The sequence below is a fragment of the Corvus hawaiiensis genome, chromosome 13 (assembly GCF_020740725.1).
Source record: "Corvus hawaiiensis isolate bCorHaw1 chromosome 13, bCorHaw1.pri.cur, whole genome shotgun sequence".
NCBI lineage: Eukaryota > Metazoa > Chordata > Aves > Passeriformes > Corvidae > Corvus > Corvus hawaiiensis.
In genome coordinates, this window is record NC_063225.1 from 4,247,281 (window position 1) to 4,259,269 (window position 11,989).

The 11,989-nt window shown below is 38.8% G+C and overlaps 1 long non-coding RNA gene across 2 annotated transcripts; it reads left to right on the forward strand.

Annotated features, from left to right (window-relative positions):
* Window positions 1-3,529: 3,529 nt before the first annotated feature.
* On the forward strand, window positions 3,530-10,581 carry LOC125332416. Of its 2 annotated transcripts, XR_007206482.1 has the most exons (4): window positions 3,530-3,673; window positions 3,762-3,847; window positions 4,023-4,153; window positions 5,988-10,581. It is a non-coding gene; the product is annotated as an uncharacterized LOC125332416 (long non-coding RNA). The 2 variants fall into 2 exon arrangements; XR_007206481.1 differs by lacking the exon at window positions 4,023-4,153.
* Window positions 10,582-11,989: the final 1,408 nt, after the last annotated feature.

The following is an 11,989-nucleotide window of genomic DNA, read 5'->3' on the forward strand; positions in this document are numbered from 1 at the left end:
ATTGTTCTTCTGTGGTGCATTTCGTTAATCAAATGTACTTCAGCTTTCCTTTTGCAGCCTGTAGCAAGGTAGAGGATTTGCATTGTGATTCCAATTAAGTTGAAATTAGTATGAACTTCTGTTCAGCAGCTGATGTTTAATGTATGTTAGATTAAATGGCTCTTTGGTAAACTGACTCCAAGGATTGTTATGACATTTCTTGTCTGCATCCTACAATGTGATTGAACTGCAGTAGTACCATGTGATTAACAGGGATAGTTCCATCTTGTGCTGTACCCTGCTGCCACAGGGAACCAACCAGATCAGCTTTTAAGGCAAAACTTGTTTAAGAACAAACAAACAAAGCCCTCAGAACCTAAAACCCCACACAAAATAAAACACACACACAGAAAAAAGTTTCCCCCAGACAACTGGAACATCTGTCCTTACTGTTGCAGTAAGTAGCAAGGATCAGAATAATTTTCAAATGGCAAAGGAAATTATTTCTCTGCTTTATTTCAGACTATTTTGTATTTTCATTGAAACAAAGGGTCTCATGGAAATAGCACACATTAGATATGCTGAGAAAATGCTTGCATTGTATCTTATTGGCAAAACCTCCAAACAATAAACATTCAGTATTTGAGCCAGCCAGGTGTTGCAGGGTTTGGCTAAGTCCAAATCCCCCACAAAATGATCTGGTTTTTAGCATTGGTCTTTCGAGGAAATGTCAGTTTCTGCAGAATTGAGGCTGTAGCAAGGAATCAATAGGCCCTGGTGAGTGCAGTGCTCACCTTTCAGAGGGTCTGTATTTCCCAGACATCTCTCTTGTAAGGCTTGTGCCAAGGCTCATTTAAGCAAAAATTGGTTTCCTGTTTTTTTAGGAATATTTTCCCCCTGAATCGAGTGAGATCATTTCATCTTGTCAAGAAGTTTTCTTCTGCTTCTGTTGCAAATGGTCTTGGTTTTTTTTTTTCACTATTCCACTTTTGTCTCAAGGTCTGGAGGAAGTCTGTCCAGGATGAGGCAGTAGGAATCTTTGGGCAATGGAGAAATCCCCAAGAAAAGCAATGAATTTACTGCAACAGTCCCTGGCCAAAAGGAGATGAGCAGAAACATTATGCTGGCAGGAATATGCTCAAGGATGTAATTAGCAACAGTGATAAAAGAACAGATATGGAAACATGAAATTAAATGGAGCTAAGTATGCAAACCTGCTCTTGCAGTGGGTCACTCAGTGATTTTTTAAAACAAATATGAGTGGGCAGTACCACCTTAATTCTTAATTTTATACTCATCTGCTGGTCCTCACAGCAAATACTCTTGCCTCTGTTTTCAAAAATCCCCCATCTGTGAAGACTGGCACTGTTGGCACTGTGAAAGTGTGGGGACTTTGGTGCCCGTGGTGTTTGTCTCTCCTGGCAGTTCTGCCTTCAACAGCTGTGTGCGGACTTGTGTCCCAGCTGTCCCTGCTGGGGCACACTGTGACACCTGGGCATCAATTTTCTAAGCTTCCCCCTTAGATGAAGCCAGGTGCCACCTTCATGCTTTAGTTTCAGATCACGGCTGACAAAGCAATTTGTCTTTTATATATTATTCTAGTATAGTTTTTCAGCCACTTTTTTTTATTGAAAGTTACAGTTAAGCTTACCTTTGAAAAAACTGCTTTGAATTCCTCATAGTAGTCAAGATGTCTTTCAGCATTTCTTTAACCATTTTTAAATTGATTTTTCCTCACTAGTAAATATCAGTAATTTAAGATTTATGATTTTTTTTCTTCATATAAATGTTTCCCCTAGGATTAAGCTTGAAATAAATTCCTTCAAGTTGCTGCTCACTACTTGCATTCATGGGCAAATTAAACTGCCTGGTTCCTTGTCACTGATTTTTCAAATGTTAGTAATTAAAATTGCAGAAGCATTTTTAATGCCAAAGATTAAACAGATGTCAGTGGATATATTAGGTTTTGACAAAGGTTTGGCAGGTAAAATTTAAAGTAAGAATGGCTGTTCTATATTACTAATTTTTAATTTTAGCTTTGCTGGCCTTTCAAGTGTGCTCAAAAGTAAGATGGGTCATGAAAATGTTTGCCGCAGTTTATTCTCACGTATCCCTAAAACAGGAATGTGTGAGATGAGGAACTCTCCATCTGGAGTGATGTGTGTGATGGCTGATATCAAAAGCTGCTCACCCATCCTCAGTGATTACAACCCCCTGAGAGCTGTTCCCCAGTTCATTATATCAGATGAAATGACTCCCTTCCTGCTATGATCTGGCTGCTTTGGTTTCTTGTCTGTACTGACCCTGAAGCTCATTCTTTATGCTGATTAATGTCTTCATATGGTCCTGAAACTCACTGTCCTGCATGTCTGCCCCTGTTTCTCTTATGCTGTTTCCTTGTGAGTGATTTCTCGTAATTACAGCACATTTTTGTGAAGACACATTGCCTGGTCTGTCTTGCCAGACACAGTCCTCAGAGTCTCAGTAGCTGAAGGGCAGCCAGGCAATATTTTGCAGCTGCTTTGTGAAAATCCCAGTGGCTCAGAACTCAGTGAGGTTGGACTCAGACATAACCAGATGTCGAGAATTCTTACTAGGCACATCCTGAGCTTCAAAATGTTCACAAATTCTTGTGAATAATGGTGCATCCTATCTAAAGGGTGCTGCTTTAATATCTGTTCTATCTCCAGTTCAGACTCCCTATCCCATACAAGTTTAGAAGGAAAAAAATTCCTGTAAATTAAATATTCAATTAAATGAGGCCAAGTCTCATCCTGGTGTAAGAATAGAGCTAATTAAAAGCTGGTTTAATGTATTTCTAGCTGCTTGAGGTATTGTCCACATACTGAAGTGTTTGCTCTTTCCATACCCTTCTGTACCAACTGCCATACAAGGGTAGCAAAGTGCTGATCTAATTCCATGACGTGTCATGTGGTGGCTTCTCCACCCTTGGGGAATTCTCCTAGAAAGTCGAAGCTTGTCTGGAAACTATTTTTTGCTGTTGGAACAGTTTAAAGAAGCAGCCTCCCACCAGCGAGCCGAGCCCGTGGTGCCTAACAGATGCTTGCAGTGCTGCCTCAGAGCTGCATGAATTCACATCTGAGCCTTCTCCTCACAAAGCACACCTGAGTGGGGTCCTTAAGGTGCTTCGTGTCGTTTGCCTTTCCACCTGATTTAGCTCATGTGCCAGTGCTGGGTGTTCTGTGCAGGGATATCCTCCAGCCAGCACCCAAGTCTCCAAGGGATCTCTCAGCCAATGGTGTACATGTCTCCTCCCAGGAGCTTTCTAATCTGACTTTTGTGAACAATGCAAAGCATGTCACCAAAGTCTGTTTGATCTAGTGGAAGTGGCAGGTTCCTGAGTTGGAAGGTAGGATGGCTTAGACACTCTCTGGAAGTGGAGAGGTGAAACCTGCTGCATTGTTCTGGAAGATTTTTCAGCTTGGCTCATCTGTTTGTGCTCCTGTTCTTTCTCTCTCTTCTTTCTCAGACTATTGGGTGTTTGCAACGGTGATTTTTTTTTTTTTCCTGTTTATAGTAAACCTGAGAGGTGAACCTGTCCTCCACTGGAGCCTGTGGGGTTTTCCACACTGCAATGAAAACAATTGAAAAGGGCATTGTAAGGCACACTACACTGTAAAAACCATTTGCTTGCTGTTCTCTCAAATTTGTACTTCTCATTGGTGATTAAAATGTAAGTTTCTGTTTTGATATCAAAGTTAAACTTAACAAAATCCAATTTTTCTGTGATTTTCCCTTTTCTTTTTCAATATTCCTTACAGTCACCTACAAACACTCACATCCTGTCTTTCATCAAGTGTTCCACTGGCTTGCTGAGCATTGCAGAAGAGCTACAGGAGTGCCTCAGGTGAGTTTTAGTAGCCAGGGAGTGGAGGTTTGCTTGAGGGTCTGGAAAACTGGAAGAGTTGAACTTCATGCTTTTTATTAGAATTTTACTTTCTTGCAAAAAGTAGGATTTTGTTTGTTTTCCTTGCTTGGTGAAGGCAGGTCTCTGAAGTAAATATGATGTGTTTTTTCTGCAGTCAGGATTTGGCTCTAGGAGAAATGAGCTTCTCCCTGTTTTGCTACCACTCTCATCCTGAGGGATCTATGTCTAACCAGGAATGTAAATATCTCTTTGCTTCCCCAGCTTAATTTCTCACAAGTTTGGAAGGTAATTTCTTTCTCATTGAGAATTTAGGATGTTGTGTAATTTCTTAGGTTAAAACAGCATCTGCAACTACAAGAGTCAAAGTTCCTACAGCATTTGGGTTTCTCCTCTTAGTAGACAATAGTCCTATTTTAAGAATCAGTCCTCTGTGCACCCCTGTTGATATTGGGGTGTAAAATGCATTTGATCTCTCTCAAATCAGTGTTTTGCAGTGACCTACACGTGCAGCTGCTCCTTGTGCCTTGTCTGATCCCCGAGTCCATCCATCCTGGCAATGTGTGTTAGTGTGTCACTACTGCTGAGTGACACTTTCCTTTCTCACAGCCTGTGCCACTCCCTATTTATGGCTCATTTTGTCTCATGTTAGCTGTGTATCCTTACCATCACCTTTTCTGCCTTTTTCTCTCTTTTTTTTTTTTCACTTCCTAGTTATGCCTTATCCCAGCTAATTTCATTGCTTATTACTGCTGCTGTATTTATTGATGAATGGCTTGTTTCAGCCCAAGCCACATAATCTGCACTCCTTCCTCTGCTGAGAACTTGAAAAATGTACTTGCAGAAATATTTGAGGATAGGACATTGTGTGCACTTCAGGCCAAATTAGAGACACAAATCTCATCATCCTTAATAGAGCACACGTCTAATGTTTCATACAGCACTGAGGAAATTTATCTCCCTGCCTCTGTTTCTCAATTAGGTCACAAATTATCCCTGATTGTATTATGGTTACTGACACATCAGTGCTGTTTTTTATTTTATCCCACCTTTCTTTTTAACAGCTCTCATGCTCTGTCTTGCAGGTAACCCAATTAATGGTTCTACTGTGTGTAATTCAGTGATAAAATCCTCACTGCCTGCAGTGGGCAGAGGATCAGTCCTCAGTTCTCCCTGTCTTGATGTCCTTTTTCCCCACCTGGTGTCGGAGTGCTGAGTTTCTTGTTTGGCACAGTGGGTGGGGCATGGGCACGTTTGTGGTTTCTGGAAATGTTGCCAATGCAGTTGTCACATTCTGCTCCTAAATATTGCATTTCTATGGGTTTGGAAAATCAAACCAACTACCTTCTCACAGTCTCCCAAACTGCAGTTCTTTCTGTCAAATCAATGGAAATTTTTGAGCTCTTGCTGCTTTATTTTTTGTCATAACCTAATTCCTCATATTGTTAAAAAATAATCCACTGCATGTAGCTAGTAGAGCAGTAATACAGTACATGCAGGTACCTCTGCTGCAGACTTAAAAATTTAAATGCTGAAAAATGAGTATTGGTGTTCAAAGAGTAATGCATGTAAAGTCAAGCACTCATGGATAGGAAAGATCAGGATTAAAATTCCCACTTGCAGGCACCTTCTAGGATTTTCAGAAGGATCTAACCAGGTAAAGTATCTAGTTTCTGTAAGAATGTATGAAATATTGCCTAAACCATTGTGTACTCTTGAAAATCCAGTTATTGATCTGTATTTTTTGATATCTGTATACTTTCGAAAGTAACCCTGGTAGGTGGGAAGTCTGTATTTAACTGGAACTCAATGGGGTTTAGCAATTAGTGACTCTGTATGAGTACTAAGCACTGTATATGTATGGAAAAAATAATTCTGAAATACTAGTCACTACTTACTTGTCAGAAAAGTGGGGCTTCCTTGGATGTTTAGGGGATTTCCTTTAGAACACAAAGCTGAAAAAGGTCAATTGGAGTGACTCCAAGTATATAAAGTTTTAAGTTGTTCACAGAAGTGAGGCCATTAATGCAAAACTATCCAACATATGAAGTTCTTAAAACATGAAAAGCAAGTGTGTTTTCCTTTTGAATGATTAATGTAAATCCAAGTTTTTTTTTTTCAGGTTAAGCATGAATTTTCTTTTTTAGTACTGAGCCAAGTTTTTACTCTTTGAAGATGTCATTAAAAACACCTCAAAGTTCCTCTGCCTCCCACAATGTTGTTTTCAGGAATTGCTTGAAGGTAAACAGTAATATAACTTGGTGTTATAAGGTGAGTAATTAAGAAATGAGAAGAATTAATGTATTGTCCATGAAATTAGCATTCTGATAATTGTTTGGTTTGTAATTATATTGAATTTAATCTGACAATAATACTGAGAAACTGTAGGTTTTAAACCCACCCTTTGTCTGGGGGAAAGCTTTAATTTGTTTGACACGATTCATTTGCATCTATGCTTTTCTAAGTTTTTTTTTTGCTAAACCTTGAATGAGCTATTTATACAACCAGATACATTAACCCAGAGCATAATTCCATTTCAAAAGGAAGAATGGAGGGCAAAATTGAATGTGCATTGTTCCTAAGTTAATGGTTGTACAATGTGCCTAAGTGCTTTGTTATTGTAGTCTCAACAACACGTGAGCTGCTCAGAATTCTTTGGAATGTAGGTCACTTCTGAGGTGTGAAAGGTGATAACCACTCTCCATATTTTACTACTGATGGACCTCTCAAATGAAATACATGTGCTGACATCTCCGTGTTTTGAAGATTTAAAGACCTCAAATATGGAGAAAAACAGACTGACCTTGAAACTCCTGTGTCAAAATTCCCTTTTTTTAGCACTATTGCTTCGCCCAATAAATTAACTTGCGGAAAATCCTATAAGGGAAGATAGTATTCCTTGTGTTATAAATGTAAGTCTCATGCCAGATAATTCCTAGTGAAATGTGTTATTGAGGTGACTCCTCTGTTCCAAGGAACAACTTCTGATGAGTGTGAAGGAGAAGAACTTCAGCCTTAATGTTACATATATTTTCCATCTATCAGAAGTATTTCTGATTCTCAACTGTTGCTGAAATTAAGATTCTGACCAACTTGCATTGAAATTTATGGTATTTAGGAAAAGAAACGCTTTTAGCAATTTGACAAGTATAATTTTCCCTAGAATGTTTTACAGTCATCAGAATGTCAGGAATTTGTTGAACTTAAATAAATGCAAGCACATACTAAAGTTTTCTCTGGTAACTTAAGAAGACAGCTTTGTAGTGTTTTGCTCACCTTGTTCTTTTACTTTTATGCAAGTTCTGACAGCAGTAGATGCTGAGGTATTCCAGCAGCAGGGGTCTAGAGGAGCATGGGATTAGGCTCATTTAATGATTTCAAACAATTGTCCTCCATGGTTTATGTAGTTGCACCTATTTTTCCATTACTGCATATTGGTTATTTGTGCAAAGTGAAACATGCCAGTAGAAAATGTTACACAAATCTGGACCAAAATAACCTGACTAGAGTGAAGGAGGGACTTGAAGCTCTTGGTCCTGTTTAGACCAAATCTAAGTTGGACTTTGTGCTGAAATTAATTTTGTAATGACAAAATCTGGGCAGGACCTGAGGTTTTCCTTTCAAAATTTATGAACTACAGAAAAATCTTGACCGGCTTTTCATGCTAGTCAGAACAAAACAAGGACAAGTAGAAAAAGAGCAGAGTTTTTTGTTGCTTGCATTTAAAGCTTCCTTTATAAGATGTTGCCAACAAATTAACATATTTGATAATAAATAAGCTGAAAAGGTTGATTGATTTGCCTGGAAAGAGGGGCTGTAATCTTCAGAAGTCGCCTGTCCTGGAAACCAAGATTTCAATCCTTTTATTTCTGGATGTTCTTCCCCCTTAGTAAACTGCAGGAAGTTATCATTTTCAGAACAAATTCACAATTTAAAACTGAAATTACACTGTTTCTACTGCAAAACGTCATAATTTTTCATAAAGAATTCACTGCTACTTAAATTAATATAGTGATATCCATAAACATTAAGGTAATACTGCTTGGTTATAGAAAGCAGATGAATCAATCCCCTCAGTGGGAAACACAAAGGGAAAATGCTTTAATACTGTAGGTGAATTATGAGTGTTTTTACTAGTCCTGTGAAGTGTGATATCTCTCCCCATATATATATTATGTATAAAATGTCATTTTTCCTGTATGCAGTTTGGTTTGGGTAAAGGCTGTTTTCCCACTAATGGCATTTTGAATCATCTTTGTTTTCTAGAATCTCCTAAAAATCAGCTGATTTTTGGTAGTTGCTGTTTACAATAATGGTAAAAACATCTAAAAGTGGTTGACAGAAGGTGGAACAGATCCCACTGGATTTTGCTACATAGTTCAAAAAAGCCTTACTGTAATTCTGGCCTCTTGTGTAGTGGATGTGTAACATAACAGGACAAAAAACCACCAATTTTTTTGTCAAAAGTTTTTTTAAAAATCTTGTTGCGTGAAGCAGGAATGAGTGTGACGGATACTGTGGGTAACAGCCAACATTGTTTGCACAATGAAGCTTTTTATACAGAAAAATTTATAGTTCTGTTGATCCAGCTCATTGCATCTCTTTTTCCATACAAAACTAACGTTTGGGTTCAAACGTTCACCCTGATGTCAAGGTCTGATATTTTCACTTCTCCTTTTCTCCTAATTTTATTGATTTTTCTAGGCTAAGCATTCCATAGATTAGTTATAGTAAGAAGGCATATTGTGGAATGTGATATAATTGGCAACTGATTGTTGATGTAGGAGATTTATGTTGGCCTTATAGTAATAGTTTCTTATAATTGGAAACATATGTGATTTTTAGTGTCTAGACTTGGGAACTTTCCCAGGAAGGAGTTCCAGGTGGTTATCTAAGCATAATAGGCCAAATGGCTACTTAAAGGCTGCAGGCAGACATGGGAAATATGTAGACGTTGCTAGCAAATGTAATTATTTCATAATTTGCATTTTATAAATTGCAACATATCAATTTACTTCTAATGGTTTGACCAGCTGATTTGTTTTGTAAATTCATGTTAAAATGAAATTTGCTTTCTCACTGAAATAGTGTAAAATACAGAGCTTAGAAATTCTTGATATATCTGGATGACAAAAAGCCTTTATCTATATCATGTGCCTAAGTTAGTTGTGTTGAGATATGAATGTTTAACTTGAAATAGCAAATAGTTACGTTTATAGAATGAATTCTGTGAAATTTGCTTTGGTGTAGTTAATTCACCTGGCACCTTGAGTTTTGTCTTTGTTTGCCAGTAGTCTGATTTCTGGAAGGACCTCAGAAAGGAAACATGTCTGGAAGTTGTTCAGCCTACTAAAACATGTGGTGATTTGATATTTCCCTGATCCCAGTTTGCCTTGAACACGCTCTGCACGTTAAAACATCCCCGGAGAAGGAAAGCGCAGTTGGCTATCCCAGCATGAATACTCTGCAAATATTGTTCTGGGACCTGCACAGCCTGTGACTCACAATGAATATTTCCAGCTCTAGTTCTGACTGCACAATAGGAAATGGAAAAGAAAATAAGTGATTTGCTGGGGCCTAACACTGGATGAGTTGATCATTGTGGCTTGCACAGAGAACATGGAAGAGCTGCACTAGAAGATGTGAAAAGTCCTCTCAATTCAGTTTCCATGTGCCAGATGGTTGTTCCTTGTTGTATTTTTTTTAATCCTACCTGTTAAGATAGCAAAGAACGACATACGTTATCTGGCTCTGCAGCCAAGTGTGTGGTCCAAATTATTTTCACAGAATGCCTGACAAAGTCTGCTTGCTTGTCTGCCTGCCTCAATCATTTTTCTCAACTAATGAGAAAAATCTGCCAAGCATTGTTGGGCTAAGGCACTAATTATTCTCAAACAAATGTTTCAATTTTGCACAAGTTAGGAAGTGTCTCTGTTTTAAATGATTACATGCCAAGATGCCAGACTAGTTAAACCAGTTTCGTTCATCAATATGTCTGGAAGTCCCAGAGGACCAAAGAGATGAAATCATTAAAAGCAAATGGGTCTGCAGTTTTAGGTGCTCTTTTAGGAAATATTGCTGCAATACTTCTTTTTGTGTATGTTCATTTTTAATGAGAAATAGTAGGTCTATTTTCCATCTGGAAATGTTGTTTCTTGTGATATTCCTGCATTGCTCCTCACATTCTCTTGGTTTTGGCACTGAATTAAAGGAAAATTTGTGACTAGTCACGCAAGACTGGCCCCTGTAATCCTTTCTCAGATTTTGTAGCCTGCTCATCATCACCCTATTTGAGCATTAAGGAAGTTGGTCTCTGATAGTGACAACATTGGAAAGTATCTCCTCATGAAACTTCCAGTTGAATTTGGCAGTTGGAAGAAGCTCGAGCAATTTAAAGGATGTTTACAGCTCGTATTCCAAGCAATGGTGCTACCCTTGGGCCTGAACTCCATGATTCCCTACTCAGAAGCAGCTGTGAGCTTCCAGAAGAGCATTGTCCCACCTCTGGACAAGACATGCTTAGGTCACATCTACTTGTGACCAGGTTCAAGGTTCTGATGTTTTGGTGTGTCACTAGGGAGGTGTGTGCCTCTGAGCAGCCGTACCTTTGCTGATCTGCTACACTTTTGCCATCTGCCTTTCCCACTGTTTGTCCTCATCCCAAAATTGCTCTAAAAGAAGCAGATAGATTGCCAGGTTTAGGGGGCTCTGCTGGGTCTGCCTGTGTATAACCAACAAAAATCAGATTTTCCAAGAACCGCCTTTCTGTCTTTAAGTAGGGAGCTGCATATTTTCAGAGAAAAATCTATTTTAAAGATCAAAAGAAATTCAACAACTGATTTCATAGGGGTAATTGAAGAGGTTTACTTATGAGCTGGCTCTGCAGTTTGTTTCATAGTTGCATGTTTGTTTGAAATTGCTGGATTAATTTGATTTTAAAGCACATATTAAGAGTGAGGGAAAAATTAAAGGATTAAACCACCAGAAAGACAGCAGAACTTGGAGCATTTCATGACTTGATTATTTTCCAGCAGCCACCTGTGCCAAGGAAGAAAATGTGCCTAAATATTATGGTATTTGTATCTCCTCAAACAGTTACTCATAAAGGAATAAATGGGCAGTAATAACGTGTATTTCACTAATGGTTTATGTATTTTGTTTTTAACACACCCCCTTCTTATTTTGGGGGAAAATATGAAACCTGGTGCCTGGGTACTTTCTACCATTAATTGCTTATTGCCCTTATCTGTACCCACTAGCTTAATTGCAATCTGTCTGCTTGGTGGGTGATGTGTGCTTTTTCCCATAAATTTTGAAAAATTATTTGTAAAGGGAGATGTACTACATGGGAAAACCTCCTTAGTTTGAAGAGCTGGCCATGGACAGTGCTGGCAGCTCCTGGAAAGAGCTGTGTGGCAGGAGTACATGCCGATGGATGACCTCAAGCGAAGGCATTGCAAATAAAACTTCTCAGGTACAATGCAGGGCAACGAAAGATGAATGAGCTGTGAATCCCAGGGCGTTCCTCAAAGTTCAATCCACAGTCAACTCCCAGGCAGCAAAGGTTTTAAGATAATGGTGTTACATATTTTGAAATTTTTTCCAATTCCCATTTTACTGTTCTTTTCTCGTTTGGCATTCAGTGCACTGTTATTTGCTAGATAATGATCTCTTCTGATTTTGAGGTGCTGACTGTCCTTGGTAAGACCTAAATCTTACCTGTAACGTCAATCACTTTGTTTTAATCAGGAAATACACATTCAAGGCATACTTTTGATAGGCCTTCTTTGCTTTTTTGACTTGTGAATGTCTCTGCTGAGAGCTGGAGCAAAAGGGAGTATCTGAATTTGGTTTAGTTGGGATCTATGCTCCAAGACCAGTAAGGACCTGGTGGCAGAGAGAATACCAGGATACCCAGTCATGCCAGGATGGGCAACAAGTCCAGTATCCTCCTAATGATGCAATACCTTTGTAGGTGTATGACCTTCCCAGGTAGTTCTCCTTCAGTTTTAAGGATGTTTTGCGCATAAAAGAACTTCCAAGTGTTTTTGGCATAGCAGGGGATCCCATGTCATACACCAGTTTCATCATATTCTTTCTTGAAAGGCATTTTATGCATCTTCA